This window comes from Chamaea fasciata, unplaced genomic scaffold (genome assembly GCF_029207755.1).
Source record: "Chamaea fasciata isolate MVZ Bird 193981 ecotype frontalis unplaced genomic scaffold, bChaFas1.0.hap1 SCAF_20, whole genome shotgun sequence".
Classification (NCBI taxonomy): Eukaryota; Metazoa; Chordata; class Aves; order Passeriformes; family Sylviidae; genus Chamaea; species Chamaea fasciata.
Genome location: NW_027094105.1, coordinates 7,790,570 through 7,809,530, shown reverse-complemented (window position 1 = coordinate 7,809,530; position 18,961 = coordinate 7,790,570). Strand labels below are relative to the sequence as shown.

Sequence of the window (18,961 nt, the reverse complement as noted above, 5' to 3'; positions counted from 1 at the left end):
GGGCGGGGAGAGAACACCCCGGCAAGGAGGGGAAACGTCCCCCTTGTGTTTACAGTCATGGCGAAACAAAAGCAAATTAACAGAGGCTGAGAGGAGGAGATGGGATTATTCGGGGTTTTCATGGAGGCGCTGGTTCGTCTGAGATGTGCGGGAGGAGCGGGCGCCGGGACGAAACTTTGGCTGGGGAGACTGAAAGCAAAATAAATGAATAAATTTATGAAAACACGCGAAGTTCTGGTGCTCTGCCGGGCAGGGAGCGAGGCAAGTGCCGTGCCCGAGCCCCGGTGCTGCATCCCCGCAGCTGCTCCGGGGCGGGAGGTGATGGGGGGCTCATGTCAGGGACCCCAATTGCATCCCGACCCCCTTGCCCTGTCCTTTGGCCGGCTCTCATCGTGCCTTTGGGTTCCTTAAAAGGGCTCCATCCTTGGAAGTGTTTCTAGTTCCTGGTTGGTTTGGTGGAGGGAGGCTTCAACAAACGGAAAAAAAAAAAAAAAGAAAAAAAAGAAGTAAAATCAGCTCAGGTTGTTTTGGGTCTAAATGCTCCGCTGGTGTTTTTTTGCAAGCTGAGCTGTAGGTATTTGCATGGGAATCGGGAAGTGAAATCGATTAGAAACAAATGAAATGGGGGGTTGTGCCCTGCCCGCCGGCCAGCCCCTGTGTTGATAAGCTCATTTCAGAGTGTCGCCTTTTATTTTGGAACAACAGGTTCTAGCGGTGAAATCGAAGGGAAACTTTTCTGTGTTTAACTTCGCTGAAGCCTTCAAGGATAAATAACCTCCAATGCCCGCATGAGCTCGGTTCCTGTGCTGTGAAAGCAAACCCCTCTCCCTTTTTCCGCTGGAGTTTCCTTCCAGGGCAATGTGGTTGGTTTTTTTTTTTTTTTTTCCAGCTGTTTGTCCCCTTCACCCAGCAAGACACAACCGCGTGTGCTGGGGTGGCTGCTGTGGCTGAGCACAAATTTGGAGCCCCTCTTTGGGGGAGTAGCAAAGGGCACTTCGCTGTCAGGATGTCCTTGATCCCGCAAAGCACCGGGATGGGAATCCCCAGCCGTGTGGTGAAAGCGGCCCGGGATAAATAACACGTCCTGATGCCTCTTCCCGGGGTGGAACAATGCTGGGAGATTTCCTCTTGGCTTTCTGAACTGATCAAACTGTTTTCCGCTCGGGCTGATGTTTCCAAATATAAACTGCCGTGCGGGAGCCGTGGATGCGGAGGGCTGGAGCTTCCCTAGAACGTGCGGAGAATGGCACACTGTGTTTTGGGGGTTTTTTTGGGGTTTTTTCAGGAAATACTGTACTCCTACAAAGCCAGTTTTGGTGCTGTAGCTGCTGTGTGGGGAGGCCAGAGTGGGTTTAAAGAAGTGGCACTTGGGGACGTGGTTTGGTGGCAGATTTTGCTGGGTTATGGGCTCGATCTTAGAGGGCTTTTCCAACCTAAACTCTGGTTCTGTGGGAGCTGTGATCCAGGGAGGGTCCCGCGGCGGTTTGGAGAGGAGGCTCTTGCTGTCCTTGCTGGTTGCAGGGGAGAGTTTACAGCCCTGCTGTCTGTAATAAAATTGCTTTTTGCTTCTCCCACCTGGCTGCTTTCACAGCTTTAGGGGGTGTGTGAGGGGGCTGATGGGGATGGCTTTGGTGGCCCTCTCTCCGAAAATCAGCTCGTTAGAGGGGAGCAGCACGGAGCTGAGCCCACAGGACCTGCAGGGCATCGCCTGCCGTGGGAGTGGGTGCTCTGGGGAGGCTCAGCTGATGTCTCAGCCAGGATGGGACCCAAACCACTCAGGAGTCAGCCTTTATATTTGATTTCTTTGGTGCTCTTTTGGTAATTCCTGGGTTTGGGAATTCTTCCCAGAGTGGTCAAAGGCACCTTCTGCTGCACTGGCAGCCCAGGGAGGAAGGGGCTGAGCCCACCCACAGAGGGGACAAACACCCCTGGGATGCCCCAGGCCTGCTGTGGCTCTGGGGGAGCAGTTCAGTGTCTCCAGGCCAAATTTCAGAGGAGTAATGTGGGAACCCATCTGTGTCACCTGGCTGGGATGTGCTCAGACACGGGGTAGGGATGCGCGAGGAACTTCAGAGGTTGTTTCTGATGATAAATGCAGATTTTTCCTGGCTGGCTGGACTGGCTACCCAGCTGTCTGCCTCACTAGAGAGCTCCTGTTGTTATTAATCAGGTAAAATGCCAGGGGACACGGCGCTTGTGCTAGACTTGAAACACCCAGCCACGCTCTGTCATCCACCTTTCCCGCTGAATTAAGTGGGGCTGTGCAGGTGTGTGATGAGAAACACATTTTTGCCGGGGGTGAGCAGCATTTCAAAGGCCAGAGGTGAAATCACATCTCTGTGCAGGAACTCTTTGAGATCCAGGCACTTGTGTGTTATTTTTTTAATCCCTTTCCATGCTGATTTGTTTTTCCTGCGAGGTGAGGTTGGAGCCTTGGCAGCTCAGGGAGGCTGCAGGGGCTGGTGTGGAGAGATGGGCTGGTGTCCCTGTCCTCCCAAAAAACTCCTCACAAAACCTCCCTGTGCTGGTTCAGCAGAGAGATCATCTCTGCAGCAGGACTTTAATACATGATGCTTAATTAAATAAATGAGGCAAATCACCCCGTTAGGTTGCACTCTGAAATTTGCTTTATTTTCTTGTTCTCAGCCCCCAAATCTGGTGTTTGCTGGGTGCCTGGGAGGATGGGATGACCCAAAGAACTTCCAGAGTGGCCAAGAAAATAAACAGGAAAAGCAATCTTGAAAACCAGCTCTCTTCTGAGAGTCGCTGGATGTGAGGCCGGTTTGGACGAGCCTGGACTGAAAAAACTTCATTTCTGCTCGTTGCTTTTGCTGCAGAGGCTGTTTCTGGAGAGCTGGGAAGTGGCACGAGGGTGATTGCCCTGGGTGCTGATTGATCATTATGTCTGTCACTGTGACTGGAGTTTTGGGGCTGTCACTCAGGGGGATTTTGCAGCCAGCTGGGAGAGTGTGATGCAAATCTGGATTTGCACACGGGAGCAAGGTAGGAGCCCTCTGGTTTGCATTCCCTGTGTCCCCCCTGCCCCAAACCCCACTCCTCTTCCCATTCCCCTTCCTAATTCCAGTCTTCTGTCACTCTGTGCTACAGCTGCTCTTGTGAGCGAGATGGAGATCTTTAAGCTTTGCGTTTTCATCAATAATCAGGTTTGAATCTTAATTTTGTTAAGTGTCTGGTCAAATACAAATTAAATGACTCGCCACTCGTGTTTCAGCATAAAAAAATATGGGTGCAATAAAACACCTGCGTGCTTGGGCGAGGTTGATACTTGGTGCTGTGAGTTTTGTGAGGTTTTCCTTTTTCCTTTTTTTTTTGGCATTTGTCTTAGATAAAATTAATCCTTCCTGACAGGGCCTTGGATGTGTTTGGAGGGAAGCCTGCTGCAGGAGCAGAGACCTCGTGGGGGGCTGCACCAGCTGTGCCAGACACCTTTGCAAGTGTGGGGGGAGCTGATCAGGAATTCTCCAGGAAAACTGGGGGAGGTCTGGGAATTTCGTGATCCCTACCTCTCCTCTGCTGGTTCAGCCCACCAAAATCCACCCAGGGCTACCAAAACCATGAGGATCCCCCCAAAAAAACCCACCTAAACCCACCAAAAAACCATCAAAATCTGCCCCAGGAGGCTGAAGGTGCCTGGGGGGATGAGCTCAGCCTGGTGGGGATGCTGTGAAGGGCAGTTCTGCTCCCAGTCCGTGCAGCTGAAGAAAAATGGGTTAATTTGAGGGAGAATTAAATGGATTAATTGAGAAAGAAGTAATAACACCCTGCCCCAAACCCCTGAGCCCCTCTCTGTGTGTTGAGGGAGGTGGGAATCGCTGCCCACACGAAGCTGTTGTGGTGTGATTTGTGATTTAATATCAAGGCTCCCGCAGACACCACACTGCGCTCACCCCTTCTCAGAGGGTGAATATCTTTCTTTTCCCTGCTCCAGAACCTCCTGGATTCGGGAAGGGAAGCAGCCACAGAACGAACGCCTTGGGCCGTGCACAGACCCCAAGTTAGCAGTAATGGCCAGTCCCCATTAAGGATTCATATTTTGAAGCATATTGACATCTCTCCAGAGGGGAAACCCACCCCTCCCTGCGGCGCCTGGAGGTTTGGTTGGGGCTCTGGGGGCTGATGAGAGGCAGCAAAGGTAATTGGAGAGATGGCTGGGGCTGCCCACCGCTCTGCTTTGCTCTTGTCGAGGATCCAGGCAGACAAACTGCCTGCCAGGATTGATGGCTGCAACGCCCCACGCCCGGCTGAGCTGTCATTCCTCCCTGCCTGTTGTTTTTTTCTCTTCATTTGCCACCAAAATCCTGTTTATTGCTGGTTTTGCTGTGACACCTGGGAGCAGGTGGCTCGGAGCCTCCCCCAGGTACGGGGGGGGGGATGGAGGCACAGCCTGGAGTGGTTTTGGTGCAGGTGATTATTCACGAGGCTTTGGGGGTTTTTAACGTCGCCACTTCGAAGGCTTTACAGCTACGACGCTTGTAATTACCTCCATATGTCATGATAGTAGTTAAATATAATTCAGCATCATCGGGGTGGGTTCTTTGAGCAAGATCTTTGAGCCACTCTGATTTACCCTGCTCAGCTCCTCTGGCTTCTTTTATTTATTTTTTTTTTTTTTAATTTACTCTCTGCCTTTTGAAACTGAGTTCTGTTCCAAAAAAAAAAAAAAAAAAAAAAAAAAGCTGTAAAAATGGCCTCGTTACATATCCCTGTTTACTGTGTCTCACTGACTTCCTTTTTGGATGTGCTGAGCCTCACAAAGGGAAGAAAGGTGCTCTGTGTGTCCAGCTCCTTGCAAAAACAGGAGCTGCTCCCACTCTTCCTGCCCAGCCCCGCTCTGGGCGCCAAGCAGAGCCCTAAAACCTTGTGTCAGCAGGGGTAGGACCCTCTTCGTGGCCCTCTGAGGTCGAAGGACCCGACTGAACCTGCAGCTGAAGGCTCATAAATATTCCGGTGGGGCAGGAGAAGGTGGGGAGTGTTGGATGGATGCTGAGGGCTCTGCCAAGCAGCCTGAAAAGCAGCGAAAACTTTTTATTCTTTCTCTTTTTTTTTCTCCCCCCCCACCGTGCCGCTTGAATGACGGATGAGAGCTAAATACCTGCGTTAAACACCTACCGGCAACGACGGGGCTCTTGAATGAATAGATGCCTTTAAAAACACAAAACCAAAAAAAAAAAAAAAAAAAAAAAAAAAGAAGAAAAGGAAATTTTGGTCGTTTTTCAAGCTGGGACCGAGCTTGGAAGCGGCCAGCTCTCCCGGCAGCCTGCTGATGGGCTGTAAAAAACGCTTGGCTGGTCCATCCTGCCCGGTGGTGATCCGGGGTGCTGTGCCAGGAGCAGGAGGTGCCTCGGGGCTGGGTCCCTCCAGGGAGGAAGAGGAGGGTTGTTTTTGGCGCTGGCATCGCTCAGCTGCCTTGGCTGGGTCTCAGTTGGGTGAGGAATTAGGGAAATCAGGGAATTCGGGGTGGATTGTGTGAGGTGGGATGTGGACCCTTTTCCTTCCGCTCATCTGGAGCCAGAAGGGACCTGGTTTTTGGCAGGGACAGAAATGTTGCTTCAGACTGACCCGAGGGCAAGTTTTTGATCCGTTTCTTTGTCGTTTCTTAGTGAGACAAAGCCTCTTCCCAGTGTTGGAGCTGCTTCCCTTCTCCACTTGACTCCCCTCAAGCTGTGTTGGGAAACGGATCGAATGTGCTCATCCCAAAAATCCCAACAGCCTGGGCTGGGGCTTTTTGGGACAGAGCTGGGCTGGGAGGATCAGGATCCCACTGATTTAGGGTGCAGGGCTCTGAGGTGCCTGTGTTGGGCTGGAGAGGATTGATGGAGGCTGGTAAATTCAGTGAGCTTGGGAAATGAAGACTCTTCTTTGACTCTTAAAGCACGGATCCACCTTCTTTGAGCTGTGCAGCATTTTTTTGGGTTTTTTTTAATATAAATTTTTATTTCCTCACACCACTCTCACCATCACTTTGCTCCTTCGGACTTCCAGTGATCTTCAGACAATCCTGTGGCTGCTTTTTTTCAGTTTCTCAGAGCTCTGCTCCCACCCCAAGGCTTGCTCAGTGCCCATCAGGGTGACCCTGTCCTGTTCGTGCTGAGTCCATCTGTCTGCCCAGCTGTCCCTGCAGCATCCCCTCAGAGCCCTGGGGCTGCTGGTGACTGCTGTCCCTGCAGTGTCACCCCCAGCTCTGCTGTCAGCAGCAGCCCCAGGGATGGAATTTGGGCTCAGGGTGGCTCCTGGGTCACCCAGCAGCCACCCAGGTTCACCTGCGCTGTGTGCTGCTGGTTCTAAACCTCAGTGCTGCTTTTACAGGAGGGGAAGGACCTTCCCTTCTCAGGGCAGCTGAATCTCAGGCTGCCTTTGACAACTCCAGGCTCTGCCTTGATGAAATTACTCTTGTATCTCCCCTTCAGGGAAAACGCCTGGTAGAAAGGTCTGTTTCTAATCAAAGTGACTTTTCTTCCCTGCCTGGTGTTTTCTTTGGTTGCAGCTCAGGGCTGTGCTTCACCCCATGATCTAACTCTGCCCTCCACCCTCTGGAGCCTCCCAGATATCCAGGGGATGGACAGGCAGGGCTGGGCTCCCCTTCCTGGCTGCCCTTGGTGCAGGTGGAGGTGACAAACAGAGCCACAGAACTTTGTGCATAACAAATCCGCGCTGCTCTGCAGGTGTCTCTGGGGTTTGTGACTCTGCTGAGCTCCCTCCGGCTGTGATTTGTTTTTTCCCTGCACTTTCGGTGCTTCTGGGAGTGTTTGGGATCCTGGACTAGCCCAGCCCTGGAGTCTGGTCTGTGTTAACAGTAAGGTTTAGCTTAAGATGCCCTAAGCTGGAAGGGTTTTTTCGGGTTTGGATCTGTCTGGGTCCCCTCCTCCTGTGTCAGAGGGTGTTTGTGCTCTGCCTAAAGCCATCCACCGTGGAGGAATTGTAAAAAATAACAGGTGCAGATGGATCAGTTTGCCGGTGTGTGGAGGCTCTGGGAGAACATCAGTCCTCCTCAGGAAGGTCACTGCAGAGCAGTTTGGCCATCACATTTCCCAGCCTTGTCTCACAAGTCCTGCAGAGCAGATTTGTTGGCCACCTCTTTGGATCTTTCTGGACGCTTTTTGGCTCCCTTCTCTGGAGTCCCCCAGCAGTAGCTTGACCCTGATGTCCTGGCCCAGGACAAAGGATGCCCCTGCCCCTTGTCCCTGCTCTGCCCAGCGCCCGTGTCTCTGAGGAGGTGATGTGGAATCTCTTCCTGTTTTGTAACCCGTGGGCCTGCCCTGTCTGGACAGCCAGGATTCAGCTGGAAGAGCCTCCTCTGCCTCCTTGGAAAGCCACCAGCCTGACTCATATCCTGACTTCTGCTCCTCGTGGAGTCAATGGACTCCGTGGCGTTGCCCGTGGCAAAGACCCACCAGAAAATCAGATTTTATTCACCCTGACGCCTCTGGGCTTCTCAGGATTGGGTTTTCCAGGCTTGCTGGACTTGGGAATCATCTCCCATCTCGCACAGTGCCCTCTCCCAGACCATGCCTGTAATTATTTACGTATGTCATGTCAGTAGTTAAATATAATTCAGCATTCAGGTGACGAGGCTGGTTTGGCACAGGGAGATGCTGCCAGCTGCCTTTGGATGTGCTGGGAGTGGTTTGTGCCTCTCTGGGCTGTCCCTTGGTGCTCCACCAGGGAGCCTGAGCCTGTGCCTGCCCTCGCTTTGGCCCCCCAAACCACCAGGATTTGGTAAACGAGGAGAAGGGGGAAGGTTAAAAGGTTCCCGTAGAGGAAATTTGCTTTTTCTCCTCCAGCATTCGCCTTAACGCTGATGGAGGAGTGGGGGGGGGGGTGGGGGGTGGTAAATTGGCTCTTTTGTAGCATTCGTATCTTTTGTCGAGTTTTATGGTGGTTTACAGCTAAATGGAACATCTGGTATTCGAAGGGGGCCGAGGAGGGAACAGAGGAGGTTTGTGGCTGGGGAAGGGGAGGAGCAGGAGCAGTGATTTGTGTTCAGCACCACAAACGCAGAATTATCCGTGAAAATCCACGGGACTCAGAGAACAAATGTCCAGCCAGGCTGGGAGCAGGGCCCTCCCTGTGCTCCCTGACAGAGCTCCTGCAGGAAAAGCCCATGGCAGGGTCTGTCCTGTATCCTTGCCCAGCACAGAGATCTTTTTGCTGGTTTTGTTTTCCAGCATGAGTTTTTTTGGCTCCTTTGGGTTTGTCAGGGCTTGGAATGCTCTCAGAGCACCCAGGTCCGTGCAGGATACAGGTTTTTCCTAAAGCAGAGCTTTGCTCCTTGGGAGGTTGGGCTTTGTGGCAGAGGCAGTGAGGATGGGAGATAGATCTGTGATGGTATAAATATGTTTTATATATAAAATACGGGCTAGAGATAGAGGTGTGAAATACAGGAATGTATTTATATGTAAATAAAGTTGTATTTCTTTAAGAGCTGGAGTGTGTTAAAGGCTGGAAATCCCAGGCTGAGTGGCATGGCCCCAGGACAGGAAATGTGCACAGCATTGGGACAGGCTTGTGTGCACATCCAGACCCTTTGTGTTTATGGGAAGCACTTTCTCATGTGAGTGATCTTCCAAGAAAATCACTGGTGAGCCTTGGAGAGGGGGAGGAGACAAAAAAAAAAAAAAAAAAAAAGAAGAGACTTTTCCTCCCATAGCTGTGGGAGAATTGTGGCTTTAAACAGAAAATAAACCAGAAGATTCCCTAATAAACCCAGCAGAGGAGTTTGTGGGATTTTTTTTTTCTCCCTTTATAGATCAGCTTCTATATCTTTATTTTCCTGCTGCTGCTGCAGGGTTCAGGGTTTGGGGGCTGTTTTCTGGGAATTGCTGCCGGAGCAGCAGCTGTTCAGCACAGCGTGGCCCTGGGTGCTGCAAGATAGACCTAAAAACGTTGTATGGTCAAGGGATTGAGGGGCATGGAGCCAGCCCAGCAGGAACCATCCCAGGAGGAAGGTTGGGAGTGTGGGGCAGCCTGTAAAAAGGTGAATTTTTCAGGGTGAGGTTGCAGGGCGTGGAGTGTGAGGTTTGCTGAGCTGTCCAGACTGTGTGCTGGGAGTGGATATTCCCAGGGAGGTTTCCCTGCCCCTCCTGTGCATCCCTCCCCCTGGCTGGCTCTCTGGGCATCTCCCAGCTTTTGTTTGTGGAGCCCACTGCGGGTTCAGGAGTGGGCATGGCTGGAGCACAAATATTTCTGCAGAAAAAAATTGAGTGTTTGGAAGGACTTTCTGAAATAATTAAAAAGTTTAACCTGGGGATCTTGCCAGATGTGAATCCTCCCTGAGCGGGTCTCCAGGTCACAGGCTCCGTGGTGGCATCACAGATTTGTTGCCTCGCTTTAACCCTTTCCTCATCCATCAGTTTTTGGGCTCTCCAGGGGTTGGGATGCTCACCCTGATGGAGGCAGGACACTTCCAAGGGCTTTCCCACCTCCCACTGCTGCCACTCCCTGCAGCTTTGGCCGCTTGGGTGATGCAATCTGCGTCCCACCGCTGAGAACTTCACCTGAGGTGCAGAAAACGTGGTCAGATACCCTGAGCAGCCAGACCTGTTCCTTTGGTCACGGGGTGAGAGGCCACACAACCCTTCTGCTTCTCCCTCGCTGCGTTTTCCACCCTCAGCGTGTCCAGGTGCACGTCCCCAAGCTCTCCCCACACGGAGAACACCTAAATATCTTTTTTTTAATTTATTTTCTTAGAGGTGACCAAGGTTAGAAGTGACTTTTCCTCCTATTGGCAGCTGGGTTATCTCGGGAAGGGTAATGAGGAGGCTTTAATGAAGCTACAGTATCTGCCTGAGAGTGGGGTTTTTAGCCAGGTTGTTGCAAGAAGCATTTCTAATTAGGAGAGATTTAATTCCAGATTTTTGTCATCCTCCCCCCCCCACCCTCCCCTCTTAATTATATTTGCTAACGTGTTTAACAGCTTTCCCTTCAGAAAAGAACAATTTATTCAAAGGTCATAAATAGATTCTGGCATTAATTACTCCAGGAGCCACACTGGGCTGCTCTGGAGAAAGCAACTCCATGGGGAATGCTAAACCTTGCGCAGTTGGATTTATCTGGGGTTGAAATGACTTTGTTTGCACACGCCCCCCCATCAAAGACACCTCCAAAAAAACCCCCCCAAAACCCCAAATATCTGATTGCATCCCCATTTGTGCCCAGTTGAAAACGCACGGGGGATCTTGTAGCTAATTTCTCTGAGTTTTGGGAGCAAGTGAATCCCAGCATCTCCCTTGATCTCTTTAAATTCGGTTTATGAGATTTGGGGGGCGTTTTTTGTGGATTAGTTTGGGATCCCGTCGTTGCTGTGAGTGCTGAGCTGGAGCAGGGGGAGCAAAGCCTGGCTGGGACCAGTGGCAGAAGGACAGGGCTGAGCTGTCCCCTCCTCCTCCTCCTCCTCCTCCTCCTCCTCCTCCTCCTCACCCCCTCCCCAGCTCAGCCCAGCTTAGGTTAATAGTTTTTGTAACCTCCAGATTTTGGAGTGGCTGCAACATCTGTTCCAAGTGATAATAATGCAGTGCTGAGGGGGAATTAGCATACAGCTGCCGGGGTGGGGGGAGAGCCTCTATAGAAAAAATAAATGAATTTATTGATGGGAGATGAAGCCTCAGTGCGTTTTTCATAGCTCCTGGTAATTTTGGCAGCGTGGGCAAAATCTGTTCCTTGGCAGTGGGAAAGGACGGGGCTGGGCTGTGGGGCTCTGGTGGGATTTGAGGCTCCTTTGAGTGCCCTTTGTTTTGTCATTTCACCCAAAGCCAGGAGTACTTCTTGCCGCCTTTAGGTTCTTTTAGAAGGCTGGATCTGCCAGATGAGCCTGGGTCAGGCTGGCTGTGTGCGGGGGAATATTTAATATCTCTGGGAATAACTCTGCTTTCCCAGCCACCTGGTCCGGTGGGTGGCATCCCTGCACGTTGTGCTCCTGAAAGTCTCTTTTTTTTTTTTTTCTTGCACTTTGGCTCACCGGGAGCTGCAGGTTTGTGTTGGCACTTCCAGGATGTGCTCCCTGTGCTGGTGCCTCTCCATCCTTCATCACCCTCAGGGATCAGCATCCCTGGGCAGGGGTCTGACCCACAGCTCTGCATCCCCAGCACTGAGGTTAAATATTTCTGTGACTCTTCCTTCCCCTGGTGTTTTTGCTGGAGTCCTGTGATGTGTCAGTTTAATTTTTCCTCGAGGGAAGGCAGACAAACTTTGCTCTCTTCACTTTGGGGAAACGCAGCAGAACGTGATTGAAGTGTTCTCTGAAGCCTCGCAGACTTGAAAGCGAATTTAAAATGCCCAGGTTTTAAAATTTATAATCCCAGAACAACGATTGGTGAGGTTCTGGATTGCCCTCCTTGTAAAACAACAAAAATTAAACTGAAGCCAACCCATGTTCAGCCTCGGGCTCCACCGGCAAGAACTGAGTGAATGGAATTACCTGCTTTATGTGGGGACAAAAAAACCCGATTTTAAACACCTGATTTAACTGGATGTGAATGAAAGGAGTGAGAGTAAAACTTCAGGGGGTGGAAAGCAGCCTCAGAAATCCAGAGGGGCAGGGAGGAACTTGCCACAGGTGGGACTGTGTGTGCATGGATGTTGAAGAGGGAAGGAATAACCCCCTGCAGCCCCCAGGTTTTGCAGGGTCTCTTCACAGGAAAATCTGTGTTTCTCTGAGCAGACATAGCAGCACAGCTCAAATCTTGCTTTGCTGTTTTTTTCTCCCTCTGATTTAGAGGGTTTTTTTTGAGAGACAGCTCCTCTAATCACAGTGTCAGGGTGTGAGGATCCGGTGTGACACAGGCACGGTGTCAGGAGCGCTCTGCCTCCACAGAAACCCGTTATTCACCTGAGCAGGGCTGTCATTACCTGCCTCTGGTGCTGCTGAGGCAGGAGGAGCTGCTCCCACACAAAAAGAGATGTTTGACTTGTCTGTGCTCGAGGTGCCTTAATAACTGCTTGGGTTTGGCTCTGGCGCATTTGAGAGCTGGAGGATCAATGTGGAGCTTCCCCTCCCTCCACCCACTGAGGGTTTCGCTCAGAAATTGGACAAAAATCCTCCTGGCTCTGGCTGCTCAGCCCACCCAGAGCTGGCTCAGGTCTTTGGGGTTTGACTGGAGTGGATTTCCAGCCTCTCCCACGCTGCTCTCCTGAGCTCTGCCATCCTCCTGTGGTGCTCCCTGCAGTCCCAGGATAACGGGGATGATGGAGGTTGTGCCCAGCCCGGGGCTCCTCCTGCTGTCCCTGGGTGTTTTTGGGAGAAAAAAAAAATCCTCTGCAGAACTTTTCTGGGGAAAAACAACCCCAAACGACTGTTGGATTTTTAAAGTTCTGTGGGTTTGAGGCGCCTGTAAGAAGCCAGGTGTGGGCAGGGTGCTGTGGGCTGCTTCCACAGCCCTGGTTCTGTAGGAATCTCCCTTAGCAGTGGATGTGAGTGCTCAAAAAAGCCACTTGAATGTTCCTATTTGCATTACTTTGGGTTGTCTGCGTTACATTTGGGGTTATTTTTGTGTTACTCGTGGATTCCCAGGTCCAAGCTCCACTTGGTAGCAGGCCCTTTGCAAACAGAGGTCCTGCTCCTGAGCAAAGGTTATCCAGATAATCTGGGAAGCAGAGAGTACCCAGATCTCCTTCTGCCCGAGGAGAGCCTTTGGGCAGAGTGCTTTGTTGCCCCTCTGCCTTCCTGGGGCTTGGGGACAGACAGCTGGGCTGGATTTTGTAATCGAGTATTTGGGGTTTTCTTGTCAGAAAGGACTCAGCTGCTGGGTTATTGCTGTCCCTGTCTCTGTGTGGCTGCGTGAAGGGGACAGAAGTGTGAGTTCTTCCTCTCCATCTCCTCCTCATCCTCCTCCTGGGATGGTGCTGAGCCCCAGGCTTAGGACATGGATCCTTTTCCAGCTCCAGGAAGCTTGGGAGAGCTGTGGGACAGTCCCAGTGCTGTGTCCCCCACAGCATTCCGTGGATGCTGTCCCTTCTCCAGGCTTCCCAGGGGTGCACTCCCAAACCTCCCAGCCTGGAGAGAGCTTGGGGAGGAGGTTCTGGCTGCTGGGGGAGAGCTGAGCTGGATTTCCCAGCCCTCCAAAGGGTTTGGGAGCAGATTTGGGGGTCACACTGGCCTGGTGTGAGACCTTGGAACTCATGGAGGAGAAGGACTGGGTGGGGAATGGAGTGGTCCGAGGTAAAGCAGGAAATCTTCAGGTGCTGTGCCTGTCCCTGCTGCAGGATCTGACCCAGGGGACCTCTGCTGTTCTCCTGGGAACTCGGGCTGGGTGGGAGGGGTGCTGCCCTCAGGTTGTGGGATCTGCCTGGGAGGTGGGGAGGGAGGGAGGGAGGGAGGATTCCATCCTGGTGATTGTGTAACTCTGGAGTCCTTCCCTGAGGATTCGGAGCCGTGGTTGAGCAGACTCTGGCTGGGCACGGAGCAGCTGGGGAGCTCCATGTGCTGGAGGAGGGACAGAAGTTCAAAGGTTGAGTGTCTGAGCGAGACCAGCAGCTCCATACCAGGGGAGAGCTGACACGGCTGGGAACCAAAACTGGAGCTGCAGTTGCATTTCAGATCATTGCACCACTTTTACTGGATGCTCCTTGAGTTATTCAGTGCAACGTGAGGGAAGTTGTCCTGGGATGGAAGGAGGGGATGGAACGAGGTATTGGGGTGTGGAGGGGGACTGAAACCTCCAGGAAATCCCTCTGGTCCCTCCTGCCGAGCTGGGGAATGCTGGATCAGAGGTGTGAGCACACCCTGGGGGTCAGCTGTCCTGGGGTCTGTCTGTGCCCCTGGGCACACACTCAGTGATTTGGGGGCTGGGAAGAGCCACCATGAGGTGCTCTGCTTGTGCCTCCAGGTTCCAAACCCAGAGCTGGAAAGGCTTTGTTCCCTCCAACACCCATCCCCAGCAAGGGAGGCTGTGCAGGGCTCGTCTCCCTCGCCCTCTCCCGGGTTGGGAACCCACTGCCACAGCTCCATCACACAGATGTTGGCCCCTGCTCGGGCCCTGCCCAGGGAATGCTGCTCCTGGCGAGGTGTGCTGCAGGAAAAGCCTCTCTGTCTGCTCTGGAGTGTAAGCAGAAGTGACGGGCCACGATGACTTGACATGACATGTTATTTTTGCTCCCTTCCCCGAGGCGCTCAGCAGCTGGAGAGCCTTTCCCCCACGGAGCTGGAGGCGGCCTTGCTTTGAATAAGAGCTTTTCGCATTGGGAGCTGCACCTTAGGAGAGATGTTTTATTTCCCTGGCTGTTTATAGCCCTGTAAAATACTGCGGAGCCTTCGTTTCCCCCTCTTTGCGTGGTCTCCCCAGTTGCATTATGCAGAGGAACCATTTATTCCTAACAGCTCAGCCTAATGTGTGCCACAGCCATTTCCACAGGAGCCAGACCTGCCTTAATGCTTGCTGGATGGCTTTTTAAATGCATCGTGCTGCATCCTTAAACCAGGCTTTTCAATAACTCCTGAGTGTACATAAGCCTGACAAAAAAAAAAAAAAAAAAAAACAACAAAACCTTCGTGCTTCTTCTCACACCTCAATTCTGTGCTTTAAAAAATAAAAAATCCTTCCCCGAGTTGTACACCCTCTGTGTGTGTGTTGGTGGAGGCAGTTGCTAAGAGAAGGGATAATTTAAAGCAGAAGGAAGTCATACATGCAGCTGTACTAAAAATTAACTTCAGTTGGGTGGTACTTAGGAAATTAAAGCAGGGATGCTGCCAAAAAAAAAAAAAAAAAAAAAAAAAGGGGAAATGAAGAGTCTGGGTTTGACTGGGTGTTGGTGCTGTCTTAACTGTGTCAATGAAGTCACTTTCATTCGTGGGTCAGTGAGCTTTTCTAGGGCTGCTGCCTGTTTAGACTTATTGATCCTCTCCCATTAAGCTCCAAACATTGTCCTTTCCTGTCCAGACAGTTCTCAGCCCGCTCCAGCAGAGTGGGTGGCTTTGGAAGGAGATGGAGTGGAGCAGCCGAGAAGGAATCAGATGCTGCTGCCAGTTCCCCTCTTCACCCCTCTGGCTGAAATACAGCATTAGTGCTCCAGCCCAGCATGTCCCTGGGGCCTTATCTGCATCCTCAGATTGTACCAAATTAATTAGCCCGGTGCAGCAAAAGCATCCCAACCTTCCCCAACGCTCTGCAAACGCAATTACCCTGGTTCCAGAGTTTATTCGAGATATTCCCATTAACAGTCAGCTTTGCTTGTGCACTGTCTGGTGGAGCTGCTCCTGTCTGGCTGGTGAATACCCCGTGGAATCCTGTTCCATGGAATCCCAGACTGGCTTGAGGTTGGAAGGGGCCTGGATGCTCATCCAGTTCCATCCCCCGTTGAGCTGGAGCGGGTTGTTCCAGAGGAAATGATGTCCTGGGGAAATGGCTGGGTTTGACAGGACCCAAATCAGTGCAGGAATGGAGGGGAGCAGGGTTGGCTCCCTGGATTTCCCTGTTGTCTCACAGGGAGATTTTCCAGTGGAGTTTTCCTGCTTAACTGAGTATAAATCAGTGCAGAATTGCACAAGTCTTGGTGCTTGTGATCAATGCCCACATGCAACTTCCCGTTAAATAATTTACCAAAGCCTAGTCTGAAAAAAAAACCCAAAAAACAGCCCCACCCTCACAAAGTACAAAATAATGTTCTTCCTTATTTTTAGCAGAGAAAAAAAAAATTAAAAATATAAAAATATTTCTCTGCTTGTGCGTGTTTAGCCCCTGTTAGCCTGGCTCAGAAAGGAGGACTTGCCTTAACAGAAACATGAAGCCAGATCTGGAAGCTGTTCAGTCAAAGCACGCAGGAGATTTTTGGGAGGATTTCTAACGCCCTTCTAGTCCCAGGTGCCAGCTTTGGGTGCACCCCTGATGTGTTACTGTAAGAAATGAGTGTTAGGAGCTGCCAGGAACGGGATGTGGGTGTTAAATTAGAGGGTCCTGTTATCTTGTTATCCTCCCCAAGCATTAATTTATATAAATATCCAGAGCCTTGTTTCCCGTAATCGCTGGGATCTGTTCTCAGTGGTGGTTTTTATGAGCTGGGGGACCTGACCTTTTTAAGCAGCTTTACAAATTAAGTAGCCGGTAGATTAATTTTCTGTAGCCTGTTTTCATCATGCAGAGCAGGAACTGTTCAGCGATGCTGTGGCAGTAAATTTTACCTCTGGAGCTCGGGAAGTGAGGGGGGGGGAAAAAATCTTCCAGATAAGGTAAAATAGTCGCATCCTCAAGGCGAGGTTGAAATAAATTTGGTTAGAAATGAAGCTCCCCTTGTTTTAATTCAGGGGAGGTCAGGGACAGGGCTGTGCCCAAACCCGGGGAGGTTTGGAGTCTGTGGCCAAAATTTAAGCACTGCTCACTGCAGAAAGATCTTTAATTCATCGTGGCAACAAATCTCCTGATGCTTCAGGAAACTTCCCAGAACCAGACTCGGCTCTGGCTGGAGCCTCTCATTTAAATTCCACCCTTGCAAAAAATAACTTGGAATGGGAAGTGATTTCCTTTTTGTTGTTGTTGTTGCCTGTTTTCTTCCTGTGGTGTGGGTTGGGATAATGGAGCTGTGCTGGGCACGGGCAGGGGGATGCTCTGTGTGCAGTGCCACTCGTGGAGCAGGTTTGGGACAGCCCTGCTCTGCTGGGGCTTAGAGCATCCCTCCCAAAATTAGGGTTTCCTTCCAAATAGGGTGCCAGGATCAAGGAAAAGCTCTTGAGCTTTTCACCTGGCGTCTCAGAGTGATTGTGATGATGCTTGTTGCTCTCTAGTAAGGAATTAAACCTCTCCCTTTCCCCCACGAGGGCTGAAAAATGCTTAATTGAAACCTTACAGATAAAATACAGCCTTTAATCTTAAAAAAAATCCAACCCAACCAACATCACAGTAATGCCAGTGGCCTCTTCATCCTCCCCCCGATCAAAGTCCATCCCGATTTTTATCTCGTGCCTGCGTTAAATGTGATGGTTAACCTTCAGATTTCCTGTCTCGGCCTCCCAAGCTCGGTGATACTTACAGTTACTCTTCAGTTAATTAATTTCCTTGCAGTGCTGAAAGGAGAGGAACTGATACCCTGAATGCAAATTGCCCGGGGCAGCACAAGTGCTTTAGGCAGGAAGAAAAAAGGGTGTTTGTGCCTGTGGTTGTGGGTGGGTTTTCCTTTCCTGGGACACGGGGATGGATTTGGGGTTGATCTGTTTGGACAAGGAGGATTTTGGGGACGTGCTCAAGTTTTCTGGAGTCTGCTGGAGACTCATGGGGGGGTTTCTCCTGATTTTCATGTTGGAGGAGCTTGGTTGGCCCAGGGGCACCCCACGACCCCGTTTCTGCTGCTTTTTGGGGGTGAAGAAGCTGTTGAGCTGCTCAACCCCTGCCCTGAGGAGCTGATGGCAGCGCGGAGCCCTGCTGTGCTGCCACGAGCATCCAGGGACCTGTTAGAAAAGCACATTTTGGGCTCAGTCTTGTGAAAATGCAGCTTGATTTGGTGTGCAGGTCTGCATCAGTTCTCCAGAATGTGAGAAGTGTTCTGGTTTTAATTCCTTCTCCAGGCAGGAGCTGGGGGGTGTCTTTCAGCATCATTACCTGGCGCCATTAAGAGAAACGTTCTGAGAATTTGTTGTCTGCTCCTAATAATGCCATCCCAGCCCCTGGGGGTGACGTTTTGGGGTTGTTTCTCTCCAAACCCACTGGCCTGGTTTTCAGCAGGGCTCTGGGGGTGGCTGGCAGCTTGGGCAGCAGCCCAGGAGCTGTCACCCAGCCTGGGTGTCACGGTGCCAGTCACTGGGATGTTTCCAACTCCTGAGATGCAGGGAGGCCTTAAGTTTGAGCTTTCGTGTATTTGAGGTTCTGTGCTGCCCAGGGGTGCAGCTCTGAGCTCACACTCAGTGTCACTCAGCTCTCCACAAAACAAATCCTTCTCCTGCTGCACACCAAGGACAACTTTCAGCCCAAAAGCACAAACAAGGGTGGGCTGGAGGGAGGAACAAGAAGGATGGGACCTCACAGCCTGGAGCTGGAACTGGACAATTAAACCCCAATATGCCAATGGACCAAAACTTACAGAAGTGTGAGACCTTGTGACCATTTTGGGTCCATTTTGTGCCCATTTTGGGTCCACCTTGGGTGTAGCCCTGGCCAGGCTCTTGTCCTGCCCAAGGTGGATCCTCTAAAGGCCTTTTACCAAATCTCTACTTTATTCTCTTAGCTCTGTCCAGTCTCTGTCCCGGGTTCAGCCTTCCCAAGGCATCAGCAGAACTCCTCTGCTGCTCCCCTGATCTGGGAGCTTCACCATCCCCTCCAGGTCTTGTCTGGTGGGCCGAGCTCTGCAGACCCCACCACAGCAGACATCTGCACTTCTCCCGGGCTTTTGTTTCCCCCGTCACCCATTTCAAAGGTAAAAGCTGCGACAAACTTGGCGTTAGAAATGTTTTTCTTGGCTGAGCGTTGGCTTTGCAGGGGTGATTTCCCTGGGGGCGATGCCCTGCTTGGGCTCTGTGCGGTGGATGTGGCAGCAGTTTGTTTGCTCTGCCTCCCTGGCAGAGTTACCCTGGCACTTCTTGCACCGAGGAAAATTGAGTTGTGGTTTTGGAGGCTTTGTGAAAGTGAAGTGAGGCTAATTGGGAAGGAGTCACCCCACAGCGTGACTGCGTGCAGGAAAATTGCATTTTACCCACGGTGGATGAATAATAATGCCATGGCAGCCATGCAAGCTCTTCCTAGAAAAGTCTTCTGGATGTTGGAAGAGCTCGTGCTGTTGGTCTGATGGCAGAATTTCTAAAATCAGATTTCTTGAGATATTTTAAGAAAGCAGAGCCTGCAGTGAGGCTGCTCTGTGCCCTGAAATGAGGATGTTCCTCTGTCTAACGCCAGCTCAGGGGTGTTTGGGGACCATAAAATCACAGATTTTATGGAAAGGGACCTTAAAGCTCATCAGAGCCATGGGCAGGGACATCTTCCTCTAGACCAGGTTGCTCCAAACCTCATCCAGCCTGGCCTTGGACACA

General features: G+C 51.3%; 1 protein-coding gene across 1 annotated transcript in view; it reads left to right on the top strand.

The window, feature by feature from the left end:
* The window catches only part of VAV2 (vav guanine nucleotide exchange factor 2), a 124,896-nt gene that overhangs the window by 1,107 nt on the left and 104,828 nt on the right, over positions 1-18,961 (top strand). The gene's annotated exons all lie outside the window — the stretch shown is intronic.